The following is a 21,798-nucleotide window of genomic DNA, read 5'->3' as shown; positions in this document are numbered from 1 at the left end:
CTCAACGGTTTTGAAAGCTGCTGAGAGATCCAAGGAGTATGAGCAGGGTCACACTCCCCCTTCTCTCTCTCAACAGATGTCATCAACCAGGGCAACCAAAGTAGTTTCAGTGCCATGGCCAGGCCTGAAGCCAGACTGGAATGGATCCAAGTAATCAGTTTCCTCCAAGAAACAGACCAAGAAAGTTTAAAGCTGGACCAACACCACCTTCTGGAGGGAGATATTTGCCACTGGGTGACAACTGTTTTAACACTTCTGGGTCCAGGGAGGTCTTCTCAAGGAGGGGATGCACCACTGCCTCTGTCAAGGCACTTGGTATCTCCCCCTCCTCTAGTGAAGCATTAATCACTCCCTGGACCCACCTCGTCAACCTCCTTGTCAACCTCCTATGGCTAGCTCTAAGAAGCCAAGATGGGCAAAGGTCAAAGGGGCAGGTGGTCAGTCACACTTCCTCAAGCAGCTTGTCCACATCCTCTGGCCACAATAATTGAAACTGATCCAGTACAGGTAGAACAGACAGTGCTCTGGATACCTCCACTGGCCTTGCTCTAACTGTGGCATCCAACTCTGTCCAAATCTGAGTGCTCTTGTCTGTCAGACGCTGTGCAAAGTTGTTACAGCAGGCATCTGAGAGTCTTAGAGCAATGGTCTCTTGGCCAGATGACAACAGCCCATTCACTACTCGGAAAAGCTCTGCCAGATGGCTACTTACAGATGCAATGGTGGTGTAGAAGTAAGCTTTCTTCACTGCTGCCACTGCCATGTGGTAAGAATGATGGTGCAAACTTATCTGTGTTTGGTCAGTTTCAGACCAAGATGTACACCACCTGCACTCCAGTCACCAACCCTCCACACTCAGGTTACTGGAGTATCTATGTGCTCCACAGCAACAGCACTCAGGAGTGATCATGTCAATGGCTCTACATATCTCTTCATTCCACAGTGAGACAAGAGCCTTGACAGGAGCACCAGCTATGTTAGACAGAAAATCCCCCAGAGCATTCAGGAATCCACTGGATTATATAAGTCTCTGAAGGTGAATCATCTCAATGGGTGCCCCACCCTTGCAGAGTTGAGCAGCTACATTCAGCCCAAACTTTACCAGGGAACAGTCTGTCCATGACAAAAGACTCACAGCAAGTCCCCCAGTCAAAGTAGTATAACAAATTGCTGAGGGCATTATTGAGGCTAAATGAAGGCAATGTAGAATAAAAAAAATGAAGGCAATATAAATGACCCTCAGCAACATAGCCCTCATTGGTGAATATTTTTTCAAGGAGTACCAAAATTGTCATATACAGGAGGTTATCTTGACACTGCAAGTATTTTTCCCCAAAAATGCTTTATTTATTTATAAATATATGTGTATACCACTATTTCATTAAAAACATCAACGTAGTTTACAAGTAATAACAACCACCATACAATAAAATAAAAACTTTAAAAATAAAAAACAGTCCAGCTATTGTGAAAAGACATCTTCTTAATAGCTTGCAAAAGCCTGGCGGAACAGGAAGGTTTTCAGCAGGTGCTTAAAAATTAAAACAGAAGGCTCCTGCTGAATCTCTGTTGGCAGAGCATTCCAGAGAACTGGGCCAATGGACCCCGAAGGCTCGATTTCATGTTGATGTTAAATGAGCCTTGCCAACTCAGGGGATGACCAAGACCTCTCCTGCAGATGATCTCAGTGATTGAGCTGGAATATAAAGGTTCAGGGTTCTGAAACTGAGTAGTTTCAGATCAGCCCTAGTATTACAACTGTCTTATTCTAGTATCAGTATTAGAATTGATACTACCAATGAGTTCAGTCTGGACATTTGCTCACTAGTGATAAATATATATTTTTATCACAACAGCTCTCCAAGGAGGTAGGACAATATACATGGTTGATTCTTCCCACCCCACTCACATTTATCCTCCCAATAAGCGGAGAGGAAGGTTAGGCTGAAAGACAGTGGCTGGCCCAAATCTAGATCTGAACCTCAATCTTCCTTTTCTGTCCAGTACTCTAGCCTCTCTGTTACACTGGTGGCATTCTCATTTGGAGAAGATTGTCTAACACCAAAACCAGCCACTCTGTTCCGTAGCTATACCTAACGTCTGGCCTAAACTATGGAAGATTCTATTATAGATAGTGCTTCCCTTGCCAGGAGGACTGGATACATTGTACCTAAATTGAGAGTTGACTTTTTCCTCTTCTTTTTCATCTTTTAGAAAGGCTAGCATTTACACTTCCAGAGGGAACTATTCTTAATCAGCAATGAATTTAATATACATTGTCAGTCATCTAACATCTAGCATCTCTCAATACTCCTGTTATGAAACAAGATGAAACACCATCAGTGTAACCTCTAAGCAAGGTCCTACTACACAAAGCCGTAATTAGACATGCTGTCTTAATTAGTCAAGGAATATCTGATGATGATGTTATTGTTCTTCTGGTGTGGATAACAATCTTGAACCTTCCTTTTGTTGAAGTCTATCCAATCATGGGGGAGAGAGGGAGGAATCAGTGGCAAAAAAAGGAAGAAAGTGGTGACAGCTGATGCTCACTATGCATTAATATGTGCATCAGATTGCACATCAAAGTGTGGATTTCAACATTCTAAAATATACAGTGGCAAGGACCTGAAAACAAATAAATACATATTTCATATGTCCAGTGTCATTTTACAACTATCCACATCAATTGTCAAACTTACAACAAGCTGTATGCATTTTGAAACATATTTTATGAAATTTAACAGCTGCCACAGTGGAGGATATAAGATGTAGAGTCCCCAAAGAATCTGTATTGGGGCCTGTAGCTTTAGATGACCTAGAGTTAGGTCTGGGCAATGAGCTAGTCAAATTTTGCTGATGACACCAAATTGTTCAGGATGATAAAAACAAAAAAGGATTGTGAGTAGCTCCAAAATGATTATTTTGAACTGGGGGAATTGGCACTAAAATGGCAAATGCAATTCAATGTAAGCAAGTACAAAGTGATGCACATTAGGGCTGAAAATCGTAAGTTTACATATACACCTATGGAGTTTGAACTGGCAGTCACTGACCAGGAAATAGACCTTGTGGTCACAGTGGATTTCTCACTTAAAATGTCAACCTAATATGTGACAACAGAGAAAGAGGCAAATTCTGTGTTAGGGATCATTAGCAAAGGGATTGAAAACAGAATTGCCAAGATCATAATGCCTTTGTACAAATCTATGGGATGACTGCACTTCAAATGCTATAGGTGGTGCTGGTCATCACACTTCAAAAAGGATATTTCGGATGTGGGAAAAGTTGAGAAAAGGGCAACCAAAAAGATCAAAGGAAAAGATACAAAATGTAGGGCTTTTTAGTTTAGAAAAAAATGAGTAAGAGCATGATAGAGGTGTATAAAATTATGCATGGTGTGGAGAAAGTGGAGAGAAATAATTTTCTTCTTCTTTTCTTATAATATTAGAACCTGCAACCATCTAGTAAAGCTGAATGTTGGAAGATTCAGAACAGACAAAAGAAAGTACTTCATACAGTGCATAGTTAAACTCTGGAATTAGCTACCATCCACTAATAGGCAAAAAACCTTGCAGTTTAAGAACGTACCTATAGCCCACAGATATTTCTATCCAACTTTAAAAAGCAAGGAAATTGGGCAGCTATAGTGAATGCACCAGGTGAGCAGGAGACCTCACCTCCTCTCTGAGATATTGGACTGCCCTACAATTTGGTCAAAATGCAAACACCATTTGGGTTGGTCTTTCACAGTCCAATCCACTTCCTGTGGAGCTTGGAAGAATTTGGTAACACATGCCTCTGAGCATATGGTGAGTGGTGGCAACACCTACCATCTCCAAAGATGGAGAATTATATTTTTGTATGTTTGTTGATGTTCTTCTTACTTTGCTTCTTTCCTGTGTTACTAATGTTTCTACAGAGAATCTACACTAGAAAATTTTATTTCCCTCATTATTTATCCTAGACATCTGTGTCAAATTTATTGTTATTAATTTCAAAGCCTTTTTATTGGTCAATGTCATATGATGGTGAAGACAGCCTTTACCTCCAGGATTAAAAAGCAGAGAAATTCACTGATAGGCAAAAAAAACTTGCGGTTTAAGAACATACCTATAGCCAACAGATATTTCTATCAAACCTTTAAAAACTGCTTTTTAATCCGGGAGGTAAGAAATGGGATCATGTGCAAGTTTGCTGAGAATGGATTGATCATTTGCATGCTTATTGAGTTCAGTGGGATTTACTCCCATGCAATCATGCGTAGGATAGGTAAAACTGACCACAGGGGATGGGGAGCAGAGGAGGAAGAGAAGGAGAGAAGGGAGGAAGGGCAGAGGGGAGAAGGGGGATGGGAGCAGGCAGGAGGGGGAGGGGAGAAGGACAGGTTTGATCATTTGCATGTTTATTGAATTCAGTGTGATTTACTCCTGTGCAATCATGTTTAGGATAGGTAAAAGTGACCATGGGGGGAGGGAGGGAGGGCTGGAGCGGGCAAGGGAGGAGAAAGAAGGAAGAGGGGAGGGGAAGAGGAAGGGAGAGTAGAGGGGAAGGAGGGGAAAAGCAGGTCTGATCATTTGCACTCTCGTGGCTATATAATAAGATCTTGCAATGGCTGCCAAGGGGTTTGGATTAATTCAAGGAAGGTAAGTTTATCAATGCCTACTACCTACAACAGCTGTGCATTATTAGTAATATTATTATTATTTAGACTTGTTAGTCACTTGTTACCTGATGGTCTCCAAGTGAATTACATTTCAAAGCCTAAATATAAATTATATCATAAATGTTACCTCCAGTATCAAAGGCCACTCTCTCACGTGGGGACTTGTGTCCTGCTTGTGGGCTTCTCAAAGGCATGCTGGACTAGATGGGCTTTTGGCTTAATCCAGTGGGGCTCTTCTTATTTTCTTTATATATTATTAACAAAATCATTTAAGAGAATAGAGGCAACTATGTCGTCATGCTTAGCACTTTTGCTTTTATTTGTCACACAAGACTAGTTGAAGGTAAAATTAGGCTTGATGCTGATGCTTTTAATATCTTCCCATCCATGTAGCCACTAAGCAGATGAGCAGATGTGTTAGCAGCATTACAAGCTTGACCCACACCTACTGATTATTGTCACTACTATCAAATAGGTATTTAAATCAACAAAGAGTAAAATTTTAAAAATATTTAATAGTATTTAGTCATTAATTAAACTTTTAATATCAATACATGTAAAGGCAGAGCGTGGAAGATTACAAATTACAGTTACAATTACATGGCCCCAAAAAGTAGTAATTACCATTACCATTGCTCTGAAAGTAACTGATTGCTTTACTTTTTCTCAAAAGTAATCACTACAATTACATTTCAGTTACTTTAAAAAAAAACACCTACAAGGTGCTGGCCTTGGCTGCTGCAAATCTGAGTAGCCTAAAACAATATTAAAAATAAACACATACACACAGAGGGTAGTAGAATGTTTTTTATCCAAGATTAACAGAATGGCATAACAGAATCTCACATCCCCCCACCCCCCAGCAATAATGATACCCCAATAATTGAAATCAAATCCTACACATGAAATGCTGTGTTTACAATACATTTCTGTTATGTCTCAAAAGAACAAGATGCTCAAAGAGCACATCAGACAAGGAATGTATTTTTACAGTTATTACGTTCCCAAGAGTACTGAACAGGCATTCTGCTGTGGCACTTGAAGGCATGTCTGTGTTGTGCTGCAAAAAACACCACAGCACATGTGGAAAGCCATGGAGTGATGACACTTCCCTGCTGGGAGACCTCAGGTACCTCAACAATTCCTCATCAGCAGTGTCCACTGCTGACTTCTTGCCCTGGGGCTGAATAAATTGCTCATGGGGCAGCACAGCAGGCCCTTAAGGGTTACCTGCAGCACCCAAGGTTGCAATGAGGAGCCCCAGGAAGAAAAGGCCCAGCCCCTGCCTACCACCTTAAGCCCTCTGATGCCTCCCCTGAGACAACATTTCCCTTGGAGTAATCCACCGAAAGGGCTTCCCTAATGTTCAGGTATGGGTGGTTTCCTGGCACGATTCCAGCCACTCTAGTTTGAAGCGAGGGTGTAGGCAAGCTGCCAGAAGAAGCCTCTTGTCCTCCCAGATAGCTGCAAACCATTTTCTTAGGGCTTTGCTCACACCTCTCAGCAGCTGAAAACAACATGTGTACCTCACAGGTTTGTTTTCCAGCCCTTCTATCTTGCAGTCCAGATTGTAGAGCGTTGGTAGCAAATACCCCATGAACATGCCAATCTCCCATTGCAGGATGTCTAGGGACTGGGCTAGTGGTCTCATGATCTCTGTATATTCCTGCACCACTACAGTCTCAACAGCTGTGATCCTGGACAAGGAGCAGCGGTCCATTATGACATTTATTTTTAGTGGCACAGTTGACAGGAGCTCATGTAGTTGCTTCAATGCATCAAAGGTGGAATTCCACCTGGTCTAGTTCGGTACCTTCAGATACACACCACATTGCACATGGATGTACTCAGCAATCTGTGCTGACAGGTTCTGCTTGGACCACAACTTGCTGCACTTTCCCATCAAGGAACAAAAGTGTTTCTTGAAAGAACCAAGAAGATGACTTTTGGAGGAGTCAGAAAGCATGGCCTCTATGTCTTGTGTTGCCGCCAGGTTGAGGGTGTGGCTAGCACATCTCTGGTGTGGTGATGGTGAGATCTTTTGGGAGTCCAATGTGAACTAGACTAATGAATGATGGTTTGTCCACAGTCTGAAGTGGTCATGTCTCCTCTACAATGAAATCAATGATTTTCCTATTGAGATTGTTCTGGGTGACAGGCTCCCTGCCAGATCCCCACCTCTCAAGGGTTGTCTGCTGCTGCTCAGCATTTTGGAAGGAGGGGCATCATGCATTGGTTCAGGATGGCTACATCTCCTTGCCTTTATTGCATCTTCAGATGCTCTCAGCTTCTCAGGGTGTACCCTCTGAGGAAGAAGATGAACAAAACATGAATCCAAGAAAAAATGGAAGAGGCACTTCACAATTTAAACATAAATAGACAATGGACTCTATTTGAGCACCAGCGTGACAAAGGCTCACTTCTAAATGTTTCTTCACATTGGATGAGGAGGAAACAGCTGATCTTAGAGTTTTGATCCTTGGAAGGTAGTAATTGTATCTTACAACAACATTTCTCCCACTCTGGCTCACAAATGTACTAGCTTTCTCAAAGCCAAACCATGGTACTTGCTGTTCTGCAGATGTGGCTGTTGGCAACCGGCACTGCTTCGTGTTGTCCTCCTCCTCATCAACAGGGCCTCCTTTGTGAACTTCACTTTCCAGTTTCCCCTCCTCAGGATCAACGAGCTGTGACTCAAGTGGCTCCACCAACTGGCTGTTGCTCTCAGCAGCAGCAACGACTGCAACAGCTTGTCTGTAATAAATAAGAGAGATTTAGATAATGCTATATGGGTGAACTTCAGCTGTGATGCCATGTGAAGTGTGCCCCCATCTCTTTCCCATCCTGCAATCCCCCCAGTCAGAGTAGAAGTAAGTAGGCCAATAGCACAATTAAAAGAGATCCTCTTTGCATACTTTTTGCTCACCAAATAATGCTGCCTGAACCAGTTGCTCAGCCTAACCTACTACCTCACAGGGTTGCTGTGAGAATAAAATGAAGAGAGGGGAGAGCCATGTACAATGAATTGAGGTAGAATTTGAAGATGATGAATATGCAGCATTTCAAATTAATTCTGTATGAGAAGCATTCCATGCCAAGCTTGGTATACCAAGGAAAAGGTAAAGGTGTCCCCACACTTGTAGTGCAAGTCGTTTCTGACTCTTAGGGTGACGTCTTGCGACGTTTACTAGGCAGACCGTATATATGGGGTGAGATTGCCAGTTCCTTCCCCAGCCTTTCTTTACCCCCCAGCATATGCCTGGTACTCATTTTACCGACCACGGATGGATGGAAGGCTGAGTGGACCTTGACCCCTTTTACCGGAGATTCGACTTCCTCCTTCCGTTGGAATCTGCGCCACTCTGCGCCACTCTGCGCCACACAGGGTCATGAACACCAAGGAGGAGGTATAAAATATAGGCAAAACTACTTTTGACAAAATGCCATTTATCCTTTCTTTTTTATTATTATTTTAGTACTACTATGAAATTTTCTTTTCCTTAATAAACATTATTTAAAAATATTAATTATGATGATAATTAATTCTGCACAAGCCTCTATGCACTATTTAAAAATTCCCTATAGTGTGTGTGTGGGTGCATGGATGGTTTGAAATGGGTTTGCTTTGGAACTGTTTGTTGGCGTGTGTGTGTGTTGTTGCGTGAAACAGCATACATTACGTTGGAGTTAAGTTGAGCAAGAAACTTCTTCAGAGCATTAGAGCATGTTAAGAGTCTTTATTAAGACATTAAGGCTTTTCAGCAGTTTCACCCCCCCCTCTAGCTCTACAGCACATTTCTCTCCATCATACATTTTCAGTTCAGTACATTTCAAAATTACATCTCAGTACAGTTCAAAACTTTATTCACTCAAACTTTGGTTCAACACATGTCAAATAAAGTGTCTCAGGATCCATTTCTACAACTTTATTCATTCCAGGACTTGTTATTAATCCCACAGTAAATCTTTCAGGCGGTTTGCCTAAATTTGCTCTCATAGAGCGTCTTAAAGGAACCAGAGCTTCGGCTCTCTCTGCCCCCCCATTTGTGCTTGTGCTTGGCACAACCTGCGCAGGAGCTTCCATTTCCTCAGCTTTTCGTTTCTTCGATCTGCGTTTCCCACAAATGAGCTCAGTTAAAGCATCTCTGAGAGGTATTTGTGTGCCTTCCACTTTAATGCCTTGATCTGGCTTAAATGTCTGTGATTGTGTTCGTGTTTGTGTGCCACCTGTTTCTGTAAGAATGACTGTCTGCCTTTGATCCCAAGGCTTTTCTGAGACTTTAATGCTTCTGCTCAGAATTAACTGCTGTGTTTCTGGACACCAAACTCTGAAATATGCATTCTGAAATCCCAAAACAAAACCTTGCTGTGCTCTGGGCGCAAGCTTGCCCCTCCTTTTTTCCTGTGGAATGTGGATCCAGCACCTTGCCCCGAATTTTTTGAATGTGTTCTATCTTAGGCTTTCTGCCAGTAAGTTTCTCATAAGGAGACATTCCAATAGCACTGTGTAACACCCTGTTGTGAATGTAATTCGCATAAAGAATTGCTTCTGCCCAGAAAGAATTCCCTAAACTGCAATCCAGCAGCATGGCTCTCATTGCTTCCCCAAGCACCCTATTTTTTCTCTCAGCAGTTCCATTGGAAAACGGGCTAAATGGAGCAGTGAAATTCTGGTTTATTCCCTTACTCTCCAGAAAGTCACTCAATGCTTTACTCGTAAATTCCCCACCTTGATCTGAGTGAATCGCTTTCACAGTGACGTCATGTTGAGTTTCGATTCTCTTAATGAACAGTTTCAGCTTCTGCTCAGCTTCACTTTTATGCTTTAACAGAAAAACATGACAAAATCTTGAAAAATCATCTACCAGTACCATGAAGAATTTCGCACCTCCTCGTGAAGCATTTATTGGCCCTGATAAATCAACATGAACTAGCTGGTAGGGAGCTGTTGTGGTTCTCTCAGCCTCCCGGTTTATTGGTGCAATAGTCATTTTAGCTTGATTACAAGAATCACAATCCATTATCTGTCCACAGTCTCTTAAACACATATTTTCACTGTGCAAAGGGGTTTTCTTAATCGTGTCAAGGTTTGCATGCCCCAGCCTTTGATGCCATTCATGAACGCAGCCCTGATGTACCTGTGCCTCAGCATTTAACACAGCACACCCTGCTTGACTGCTCTTTATTACAAACTGTGAATCATTACAAAACATTGGTCTTTGTGGAACAAAATTGAATAATTACAACTCACCAGTTTTCTAACTGATAAAATATTATGAGCCAATTCCGGAACAAACAAACAATCTGACATTATCCCAAGTTTATCAAATCTCACCAGACCACGGGCTTCAACGTTCTTACGCGATCCATCAGCAAGTAAAACAAAGTCTTTCACTTCTTCTGAAACGTAAAACAAACGTCTGTCATTGATTAATATATGGCTTGCTCCGCTGTCAAGCAACCAGTTCACAGGTCGTAAATCTTGAGACTTCTGTTTACAAACAAAGTTCACACTGCCTTGCTTCAAGCCTCCGTCCCTGGAGTTTCGCTTGACTGGACAATCTTTACGGAGATGCCCACGAGCCCCACAGGCAAAACAAGACTTCAGCCGCTGCTGCTCCCGCTTGTTTTCCTGACTGCTTTCAACAGCCTGCTCCGGTTCGGCATTTTTCTCCTCCTTGCTTCTGACAGCCTCCATCAGCTCGGCTCTCTGCGCCTTCTGCCTCCGCTGCCATTTCTGCGACAAATCCTGCAACGTGTCCCACATCTGTTTTGCCGATGGCTCATCTCTCACACACATCAGTTGAGAATCCGATAGAGCCAAGATTATAAACGCCTGCGCCCTCTGGTCTCGACACTTCCAGGCCGCGGTCGGTACCGCCGGGGTTTTTCCTTTAATCACTTCCCATAAATCCTCTTTTATCAGCAAAGCCCGCATCCTCGGCTTCTAGCTGCCATAATTCTTTTCATTAAGCCGTTCCATCGGCAAGCCTCCCCCAGACAGGTTTACAGCCATGTTGCTCACCTCCGTCTGGTACAATCACGCTGCCCTCTCTGGAACTCCGTCTGCTGTTCAGACCAGCAACTTACTCCCATGTAATGCGCTGTGGATCTGGGCCCATAACCCCTATTGGCGTGTGTGTGCGTTGTTGCGTGAAACAGCATACATTACGTTGGAGTTAAGTTGAGCAAGAAACTTCTTCAGAGCATTAGAGCATGTTAAGAGTCTTTATTAAGACATTAAGGCTTTTCAGCAGTTTCACCCCCCCCTCTAGCTCTACAGCACATTTCTCTCCTAAAGCAAAAGTAAGACAGCCTCTCAGGTCAGAGGCATGATGCAGAAGAACAACAACTCACAGACCCTGTTAGAACTTTCCCAGTCTATATCTTGATGGTTACCATAACAACGGCCTTCACTGTCCGTTCCCAGACTGAGCAAAGACATAACTCCTCTTAACTTTCAAAACTTTCAGACTTGATGGAAAACTACTAGGCCTCATGCCAACACTGTTTCCCAATTCTTGAGGAGGATTGTCACTCACTCTGAGGTGCAGTGAGACGTCCCCTGGCCCAAAACATCACAGCAGGTCTGTGCCCTAAAGGCAAAGAAAGGGTTGAATATTTAAAACACACCATTCTATGTGTCATTCTTGGGTGCCCTGGGGGCAGATGATTTGCATTAGAGTCAACATCAGTCATGACATTTTCAAGCTGCAGCTCAAGACTTTTGGCTCAAAAGGCTATATACTGTACCTTGGCACTAGAGCCGATTTCAAAGTTAAAAAACTCACTACAGTACTTACTACTCATGTACTGCAACAGCAAGCCAAACAAAGTGAATGGGCATGACGAGAACCGTGAGCAGAAAATGAGCACAGGCAAGCAACGAGCCCCATTCCTGGCCCTGATTAGGGTAGTGACAGCAGCAGGAGGAGGGGGGGAGGAAAGTGGTGTCCATGAGCATTCCAGAATGCATCTTTGAAGATTCTAACAGGACCTGTCTAAGTCAGCTGCTATCATAGTAATTATCTATTACCCTGGCTACTAGTTTGCTTCCATGCTCAATTCAATTTGATCTTTAACAGCTCTGAATGTCTCAGGACTCTTTATATATAAGACTGTCCAGGATTGCACCACTAGACAGTCCTCCTTCTGGTCCCTATGCCATCTGACATGAGGCAGGAGTATACCTGGAAGAGGGCCTTTTGGCTCTGGTGCCTGGTTTTATCCAGAGCAGGAGGGAGGAAGAGAGGGAGCTTTGCAAACAATGTTTGCAAACAATCCTGCACTCACTTTTGTGTGAAAAATGTCTGTGGAACAGTATGTCTAGATAACTATCCAGAATTGCATCCAAAGTTGCTAGTACATCCATAATAGTACAACAGGTCTATAATTAACGGTACATGGAAGTCAGGGTCTTTAAAAATTAATGAAGGGGTTGTTAGATTAATTTGGGTTTAGACTGAAATTGATAGCACAGATCACACATGACAAATGGCACAGGGAAGGGTCTTTTAAAGCATTATTATCTTCTAAGAGCTACTTTGAACATAATAAATTTTGAACACTATGCTTCTGCATAGAAAACAGCCTGCAACCACATGTGGATAGTCATAGGTGATCATGGGTAGAGGGAGGTATAGCCATGGGGAAGAGATGTGCTACCATGCAAGATGAGGGTAAGGCTATCTATGCCTTGTTCCTCACTCCCACTCGTCCCATGGAGTGCTTCCTGGTTGCTCCTGTGCTGTGCCAACTGGCCTGTGAGTGCTGTTCTTTAACACCAGATCGCTACAATAAGACCACACTCATCCATTATTTGATCACTGATGAGGGTGCCAACTTGATGTACATTACCAAGACCTGGTGGTGGTGTGGAACTCCCCCCAACTCTGGGGGAAGTTGATCTGACCCAGCTTTGCCCATTTGGATACTCTGTGCAACACCTGCACAGGCTGCAAGGGGAGGAGGGGGTTGCTGTGGTCCACAGAATTTCCATCTCTGTCACCAGAAAACCATTCTGTCTTGGAGCTGGTTGTGAGGGCCTCCACCAGGTGTTGGGCCAAGGAGATAGTAATCTAGGGTCGCTGCTCATGTACTGTCCATCCTGCTGCTCAGCAACTCTGACTGAGCTGGAGGAGATTGTTTTGGCTGTGGGACTGGAACAGCCCAGAATGATAGTCCTGGGTAATTTCAGAGTACATGCTGAGGCTGCCTCTGGTGTTCCAGCTCAAGACTTCATGGCCTCCATAACAACCATGGGGATATTTCAAGTTGTCACTAGTCTGATACATAGGACAGGGTACACCCTCAACTTGCATGTTACTCCAGATGGAAGAAGTGGTGGTCTGGAGATAGGGGGGATGGACAGTGGCGTCACTAGGGTTGGTGTCACCCAGTATGGGAGGGAGGGAGGGGCATGGTTGCCAGGCGACAAGGAGCGCTCTTTCTCCCTCCCTCCCTGCCCCCTGCTCTTTTAATCTCTCTCACACAGACCTACCCAGGCGGGCCAGTGCAGGTATCCCTTCATCTTGGCGAAGACGAGGTCTCCGGCCTTGAAGCCGTGCGGCATCTTGGCAGGCGGCAAGTGGTGAGGAGGCCCCAGCCTGCCCTCAGACTTCACCAGGCAACCAGGAGGGAGCGTGGATGCCGGCCTGGCAGGGGGAGGGAATGGAGGCCGAAGGTAAAATGGGAGGGCGCAGCCAATTGGCCCCGCAGACTGCCTCTCCTCTGGGGGTGGGCACTTATCTCTCTCTCTCTCCCCCTCTCTGGCGTGCCCTTTGTCATTGCTGCTGCTTCCCTGGGTCCCTGCAACTGCCCCACTTCCCGGTGCCTAGGGGCGGGGCGGCTCTGGGTGTCACCTCCTCGGATGGTGTCACCCGGTGCTGTCTGCACCCCCCACCCCCCACCCAGTGACGCCACTGGGGATGGATGTCATCCCATTGCACTGTCAGACCACTTCCTGGTGAAGCTTAGACTGACAGTTCTGATCCTTCCCTGCAAGGGTGGTGGACAGATTAAGATAGGCCAGCCCCAGAGACTAATGGAATCCACAGGATTCCAGAATGCCCTAGGGGAGTTTCCAATAGATAGAACTGGAGACCCTGTTGAAAACCTTGTCACACTGCAGAACAATGAGACACATTGGGCTGTTAACACAGTTGCCCCTGAGAGCCCTTTCCAGCATTGTGGAGCCTGGTTTGAACCTTGGTATACCAGTGAACTAAGGGCGATGGAACTGCCTGGACCACAGCTAGAGTGCAAGTGGTGAAAGGCATGCTGTGAGGCTGATTGGGCATGAGTAAAACATCATAACTGTGCCTACTGTGTGGCAGTGAGCACAGCAAAGAAGGCCCACTTCTGTGCCTCCATCACATCCCCAAGTAACCATCCAGTGGAGCTTTTTCATATTGTTAAGGATTTGTTGACATCAGCTTCAGGACATGGAGTTTTAGACCCTTTGGAGGCCCAGTGTGAATTGTTTGCAAGGCACTTTGAAGGTAAAGTTGCTCCCCTCCATAGCAATCTTGATGTCCTATCCACATCTATTGTAGTCCCCAGTGAGGTGTCAAGTGCAACAGCTGCTACAACTTCTTGGGATCAGTTTCAGGGTGTGGTCAATGTGTCTTTGCAGGAGGGAGTGGTCCCAGCCACCCTGAAAGAGGCAGTGATCCAGCCACTCCTGAAAATCCCACCCTGGAATCATTGGTTTGTGACAACTATTACCCAGTCACAAATATGGAAATGTGGAAAAAGAAGGAATTGGGAACCAAAAAAAACTCAAGGCTGCCTATGATAAGGATGTGGATGTTTTATAAGAACTTTTTCTAAAAAATATATACACAAGGTTCTTATAAAGCATTCACATCCTTATCATAGGCAGCCTTGAGGGTTTTTCTGGTTCCCAATTCTTTCTTTTTCCACATTTTAGTTGGTTGGGACACACTTCTCGATTTGTTGCAGTGACAAATACCCCATTTTAGGGAAGGTAATTGAGAGGGTTGTGGTCACCAATTGCAAGTACTCTTTGATTAAACAGATTATCTTGACCCATTCCATTCTGGGTTCAAGCCTGGTTATGGGACTGAATTGGCCTGAGTCACCCTGGTTGATACCCTTTATCAGGAGAAGGACAGAGGGGGTATGACCCTGTTATTCTTATTTGATCTCTTAGTGGCTTTTGATACCATTGACAATGGTATCCTTCTGAGCTGACTGGGGGAGATGGGTATCCAATCCTACTTCCAGGTGATTGTCTTTCAGCCTCCTGGCAGTTGTGATGTGAGGTGCCACAGGGTACCGTCTTGTTCCTGATACTGTTTAACATCTATATGAAGCCCTTGGGAGTGGTCATCAGATTAGGGGCAAGATGTCAGCAGTATGCTGATGCTGCCCAGCTCTATGTCTTTGTAATATCTGAATAGGGAGAGATTGTGCAAGCTCTGGACCAGTGCCTGGACTCAGTGGTGGGCTGGATGAGAGCCAATAAACTGAGTCTGAATCTGAGCAAGATGGAGACTCTGTGGATTGGTGGTTCCCAATTTCAGATACTTGGTCAATTGCCTGGTTTGGATTGTCTGAAAGAGGAGGTTCAGAACCTGAGGGTCCATTTTTGTCTCTAGAGGCCCAGGTGAGCTCAGTGGCTATGAGTGACTTTTACCAGCTTCAGCAGGTAAGACAGCTGCAGCCATTTCTGGACCAGGATAGCCTGACCACTCTTGTCCATACACTGGTAACCTCCAGGTTGGATTACTATGTAAGGCTGCCCTTGTGGTTGGTCTGGAAGCTGCAGCTAGTACAAAATGCAGCAGCACAAGTGCTCATTGGGTCAGTGTATAGCCAACATGTTACTCCACTGTTGAAAGAATTGCAGTGGCTGTCCATTAGCTATCGGGTTGAGTTCAAGTTTCTAGTTTTGGTATACAAAGACCTATGCAGCTTTTCAGGATACTGAAAGATTGTTTTACCCCTCATATCCAGTTGATCACTGCACTCTGCAGGTGAGGACCTCCTGCAGATTCCATCTTATCAGGAGGTCCATTCTGCACAACATAGGAAGTGGACTTTTAGTGTAGCGGCACGTACCCTTTGGAATTCCCTCCCGTTAAATATTAGTCAGGCGCCATATCTGTTATCTTTTCAATGCCCACTGAAGACCTTCCTCTTTCAACAAGTCTTTTAAGTAGAGACCTTATTCCAGTCAGCATCTGTGCTGGAATTACTTTTTTAAAAAGAAATTTCATACTTTTCAAAAAAATGTTTTTAAAGATGTTTTGTTTTGATACATTTTTAAAGTAATTTGTTTTAAGATGTTTTAGAGTGATTTGCCACCCTGGGCTCCTTCTGGGAGGATGGATGGGATATAAATTTAATAAAGTATTAAATAATAAGTGACAATTGTACACAGGTCTCTGCAAGAATCGAAGAGTATAATAGGCTTTATATAATGAAAGATTTTATTTATATATACATTAAAAGGTATTGTATTTGAAACAGCATTATGTGACACATGTAAAAAAACCCTCACATAAGCATATGTTGGGAAAACACAATGTGACTTATCACTTTCTTCTACAATTCACATACTTCACAGACAGTCATTCAAATTAGAAGGCAAGGGAAGAGACAGGTTCTAAAGAGTATGGGACAGAGCAATCCAAACTATAGGAAGCCAGGGTAAATTACGCCAGTGTAACTTATCCTTATTCCAGACTCCATTTAACAGCCTGAGCCTAGCAGAAGGAAAACAAGCCGTGACTTTGAGTTTGAATTGTACTACCCTATTTGCCAGTGCAACTTCCACTGGGTTGCTAGGTCACGTGACAGAGTTGAATGGAGTTTGAAAAGGAATAGATCCCCTCCTGCCCCATCCTGCCACATTCCCAGAATGCCTCTTTTGGGGGATTTACCCCGGCCTTAGCCAGAGATCCGCCTATTCCAAACTCTGCTCATCCCGGTAGATCTTGGGTTGGATTGCTCTCTATATGTATTTTGGAAATGCAGATTTTCCTTTCTTCAGGAATAATCTAAAAGATTAGGCTTCTTAGCCAGGTCATTCATGGGTCAAATGTAACTTCTTAAGGCCTACATCTTTTGGGCTGAGTATTTCAAGGAATGCTTTCTGCCATATGAGATTTTCTATGCACTATGGTCATCAGATGGAACCTTGGTTCAGTTGGCTGCATTACCTCATCTCATGCCCAAATAACTCGGGGGGCAGTAAGAGAGGGGCTCCCTTACCACTTTTGTGGCCCCTCTTAGGCGGATACATGAAATCATGATTTGGCTAAAATTGGGAGAAAAGATGAGGCTTTTAAAAATTATTTTATTTGCAAATTTAACACTGAAAGGAAAGAAACATAAAACAAAGGAAAATAATGAAATGAAATAAAGATATTAAAGGTACAAAGGTAAAAAAGACAAAGAAAAAGAAATAATACATGAATACTATATGAATACTAATACTACTAATACCAATAAATCACCATCAGTTTACGTTACGGATACAGTACCTATCAGTATATTCATGCTGAGTTAAGAATATAAGTTAATATAAGCCCTCCAGCTGTCCAAATAGGTATCCACTCAAAATTGATGTCTATATGAAATAAATTAAAATGTAGCCAGGGCAATGAGGTCTTCAGTCTATTGTGTAATAGTCAGTGAGTATTTTATCCTTCCAGGCTCAAAGTATAAATCTCTTAGCAACCATAAGGGCTTGCAGAGTCCACTTCTGCTGTCCTGCTGTCCCCATACTACAGGAATATAAATTAAAAGTGGTTGAACATCTGCAAATCTCAACGATTTTGCCAGAACAAAATTAATACAAAATTAATATAGATCACAACTTCAGATAACAACATTCAGATAATTAAGGGAGTCACACTTTCCCTCATACACAATTTTAAAAGGTCAGTGTTTCTTCCAGCTGAGCATTTGGGGGTTTTGGTTGATTTTTGTTGTTGTTGTTTTAAATCCAGATCTTACATTGGGATTTGCTGCTGCTGCTGTGGGTTTTATTACCCTGGACTTGGTTTTATCGCTTGCCTAATGTTGTTCGGATTCTTTTTTAATGTGGCATTTTATTTATCAATGTGGCATTGCTATTTTGTGTTTTATGCCATCCTTGCAGATCCCATGAGCCATGTTTCATAAACAGATAAATAACACGTTTCCTGTGCATCTTTTCTAGCATTGCCGAGCTTTCCTTCTAAATTTATTTATACTTTATTTTATTTATTTAAACATTTTATATCCCGCCCTAGTTCTTAGAATTCAGAGCGGCGAACAAATAAGACAATGTCTAATACAAATCAATATAAAATTAAAAGATAAAGTTAAGAAAATCAATTATACAGTAGTTATAACAATTTAAATGTTAACTTTAATAATAATAATAATAATAATAATAATAATAATAATAATAATAATAATAATATTTAATTTGTTTGTCGCCTATCTGGCAATTAGCCACTCTAGGCGATGTACATTAAAATGAGATAAAATACAAAAATTTCAAATGCAATCACATAATAACAATAAATAAAATATTGGACAGTCATCGATACATATAAAAACAGTTATATTAGCAGCATACGATAGATGACAAAATCATGGAGATTTACCCGTCCCAAGGACCTCATAGGCCTGTTGGAATAGCCACGTCTTCAGGGCCTTGCGGAATACGTCTAGGGAAGGGGCATGTCGAAGATCACATGGGAGGGAGTTCCAGAGAGTGGGGGCCACCACAGAAAAGGCTCTCTCCCTAGTACCCACCAACCTAACTGTTTTGGTTGGCGGGATTGAGAGAAGGCCTTGTGTGGCTGATCTAGTTGGGCGGCATAGTTGGTGGCGGTGGAGGCGCTCTTTCAGGTAAGCAGGGCCGAAACCATTTAGGGTTTTAAAGGTTAATACCAACACCTTGAATCGGGCCCGGAAGACAACCGGCAGCCAGTGTAGATCAAGTAATACTGGCATGATGTGGTCCCGGTGGCGGCTGTTGGTAAGTAAGCGCGCCGCTGCATTCTGTATAAGTTGTAATTTCCGGGTCGTTTTCAAGGGTAACCCCACGTAAAGCGCATTACAGTAGTCTAATCGAGAGGTGACCAGGGCATGTATCACGAGCGGGAGCTGTTGAACAGGGAGGTAGGGTTGCAGCTTACGTATAAGATGTAATTGATACCAAGCTGCCCGGCTCACCACCGAAATCTGAGCCTCCATGGACAGCTTGGAATCAAGAACAACCCCGAGGCTGCGGACCTGGTCCTGTAGGGGCAACTTTACTCCATCAAACACCAGGTCAACATCTCCTAACCCTTCCTTGTCTCCCACAAGTAGTACCTCGGTCTTATCAGGGTTCAACTTCAACCTGTTCCTGCCCATCCATCCACTCACAGATTCCAGGCACTTGGATATGGTCTCCACAGCCCTCTCCGGTGAAGATTTAAATGAGAGATAGAGCTGAGTGTCATCCGCATATTGGTGACACTGCAGCCCAAATCTCCTGATGATCTCTCCCAACGGCTTTACATAGATGTTAAATAGCATGGGAGAGAGGATAGAGCCCTGTGGCACACCACAATTGAGAGGCCAAGGGTCTGAAACCTCCTCACCCAATGCTACCTGTTGGCGCCTATCAGAGAGAATTTAAAAGCTTGAAGAAACAAAAATGTTTTTAACTGACGGCGAAAGTCCGTGAGTGATGAGGAACGTCGGATCTCTGGTGGCAGGTTATTCCATAAGATGGGAGCTATGCACGAAAAAGCTTTGTTCCTAGTATTGGAGCGGCGGATTATAAAGGTAGATGGAATGATGAGAGAATGTTCGAAGGGTACTCTTGTCGGTCTCTGAGATTTAAATTCCAGAATACGGTTTGATAGATATATTGGTGCTAATCCGTGTAGGGCCTTGAAAGCTAATACCAAAATTTTAAACTGGTGTCAAAATAAAATCGGTAGCCAATGAAGTTGATAAAGAAGAGGTGTAGTATGCATTTGTGGACCAGCTCCGGTGAGCATTCTGGCCGCCGCTCTCTGAACCAACTTAAGTGGGCGAAGCGATCTAGCAGATAGTCCTATATAAAGAGTGTTACAATAGTCCAATCTTGAGATCACAAGAGCCTGTGTCACTTGCCTCAAGTCCGACGTTCCTAAAAACGGACGAAGTTGGCGGACTAGCTTTAATTGGATGAAAGCACTTTTGGATACTGTTGCAATTTGGGGTTCAAGGGTCAAAGCAGAATCTAAAAGAATACCCAAACTCCGAACTTGGGACTTCAGAGGGAGTGGGACCCCATCTAAAATAAGTACGTTTTTAAATTCATGAGAGGGTTTATGTCCAATTAGTAGAACCTCCGTCTTCTCTGGGTTAAGTTTCAATTTGTTCCTGTTAGTCCATTGCTGTATTGCAGCCAGGCATTGGTTTAAGGGACGAACCGCCTCTGAAACATCTGGCGGGAATAATAAAGTTGGGTGTCATCTGCATATTGATGGTAGTGTATTCCGAATTCACGGATGTTCCTTCCTAAGGGCTCCATATAAATATTGAATAACATTGGGGATAATACGGAGCCTTGGGGAACACCACATCGTAATGGCCAAACCTTAGATGAAAAGTTCTCAAGGACAACTCTCTGGAGTCTGCCCTCCAAAAAGGAATGAAGCCATTGTAGTACCGTTCCACGGAATCCCAATATAAATTGTTTTATATGGAGACATTTAACAATCACTTTTGTTTGGAGACCAGCTCCATTTGGCTCTTCCTCACCCTCATGTGTTTTTAGTCAGGCTGGTTATTATAACTTTGCAAATTTATGAACTGGTGACTGAGTCACCTTGTTTTCCCACCCACCACCTCATTTGTTTTTTGTCCTCCTTTTTTGCTGGTATTTGTTTAGATTATTAGCTTATGGACAGAGCCACTGTTTTGTTTGCTTTTATGTAAACTGCCCTTTGGGCTGAAGAGTGGCGGGGGGAGTGATTTAAATAAATACAAATTGTATAAATAAATAATTCCAGTGCAGAGAAAGGTATATATTAATTCACTAATAGGCAAAAAACCTCGCAGTTTAAGAATGTACCTATAGCCCACAGATATTTCTATCAAACTTTAAAAAGCAGGGAAATTGGGCAGCTATAGTGAATGCACCAGGGGAGCAGGAGACCTGACCTCCTCTCTGAGATACTGTACTGCCCTACACAGTTGTCAAAAGGCAAACACAATTTGGGTTGGTCTTTCACAGTCCAATCCACTTGCTGTGTAGCTTGGAAAAATTTGGTAATGTGCCTCTGAGCATATGGTGAGTGGTGGCAACACCTGCCATCTCCAAAGATGGAGAATTATATTTTTAGTGTTCTTCTTACTTTGCTTCTTTCCTGTGTTACTAATGTTTCTACAGAGAATCTAAACTAGAAAATTTTTCCCCTCCTTATTCATCCTAGAAATCAGTGTCAAATCTGTTTTTATTCATTGCAAAGCCTTTTTATTGGTCAATGTCATATGATGGTGAAGACAGCCTTTTGTGTTTTATATTGGAGGTTATGTTCTATTTCTCTTTTGGGTGCATTAACAGTTGAATCTGAAACTGCAGTTTGATGTAAAAGCAGACTGATTACAATATGTTGCTACTTCAGCAATGACTAGCTGTTGGAAAAAAGAGGATGCATGTTTTCAGTCTGCTATGTTTAAACCACTTTATTTAAGGCAAGGTGGGCATGGTCAATTAAAAACATAGAGCACACCTAGAAGTTTGCTAGAATATATTTCACCTCCCACTGTTTTATCTTGTGCAAATTGAGACAATTCTGAGGTCCACTGGAAATTATTTTGCAGAAATCAGTGCCATTATTCCACAATTATGTTTGGAGTTTTTTAGTATAAATTTTGCAAAGAGTTGCTGTACTTCACATATTCATAGAAACAGAAGCAAAAGAAAATGATTTCCTATAGAAAACTTCACTAAAATTGCAAAGTAAATCAGACATATTTAAAGTGACCATCTGAACTATATCAACTGTCTTAATAATGTTGCTTCCTCCCTGCTAAAACAAGAGCAGCACAGGACATATCTTCTTTCTATTCTTTGGGCTGATTACAGGTGTTGCCACCACTCACCATATGCTCAGAGGCACATG

The sequence above is a fragment of the Rhineura floridana genome, chromosome 5 (genome assembly GCF_030035675.1).
Source record: "Rhineura floridana isolate rRhiFlo1 chromosome 5, rRhiFlo1.hap2, whole genome shotgun sequence".
Classification (NCBI taxonomy): domain Eukaryota; kingdom Metazoa; phylum Chordata; class Lepidosauria; order Squamata; family Rhineuridae; genus Rhineura; species Rhineura floridana.
The sequence above is the reverse complement of the archived record's forward strand: the minus strand, read 5'-3'. Positions refer to the sequence as shown.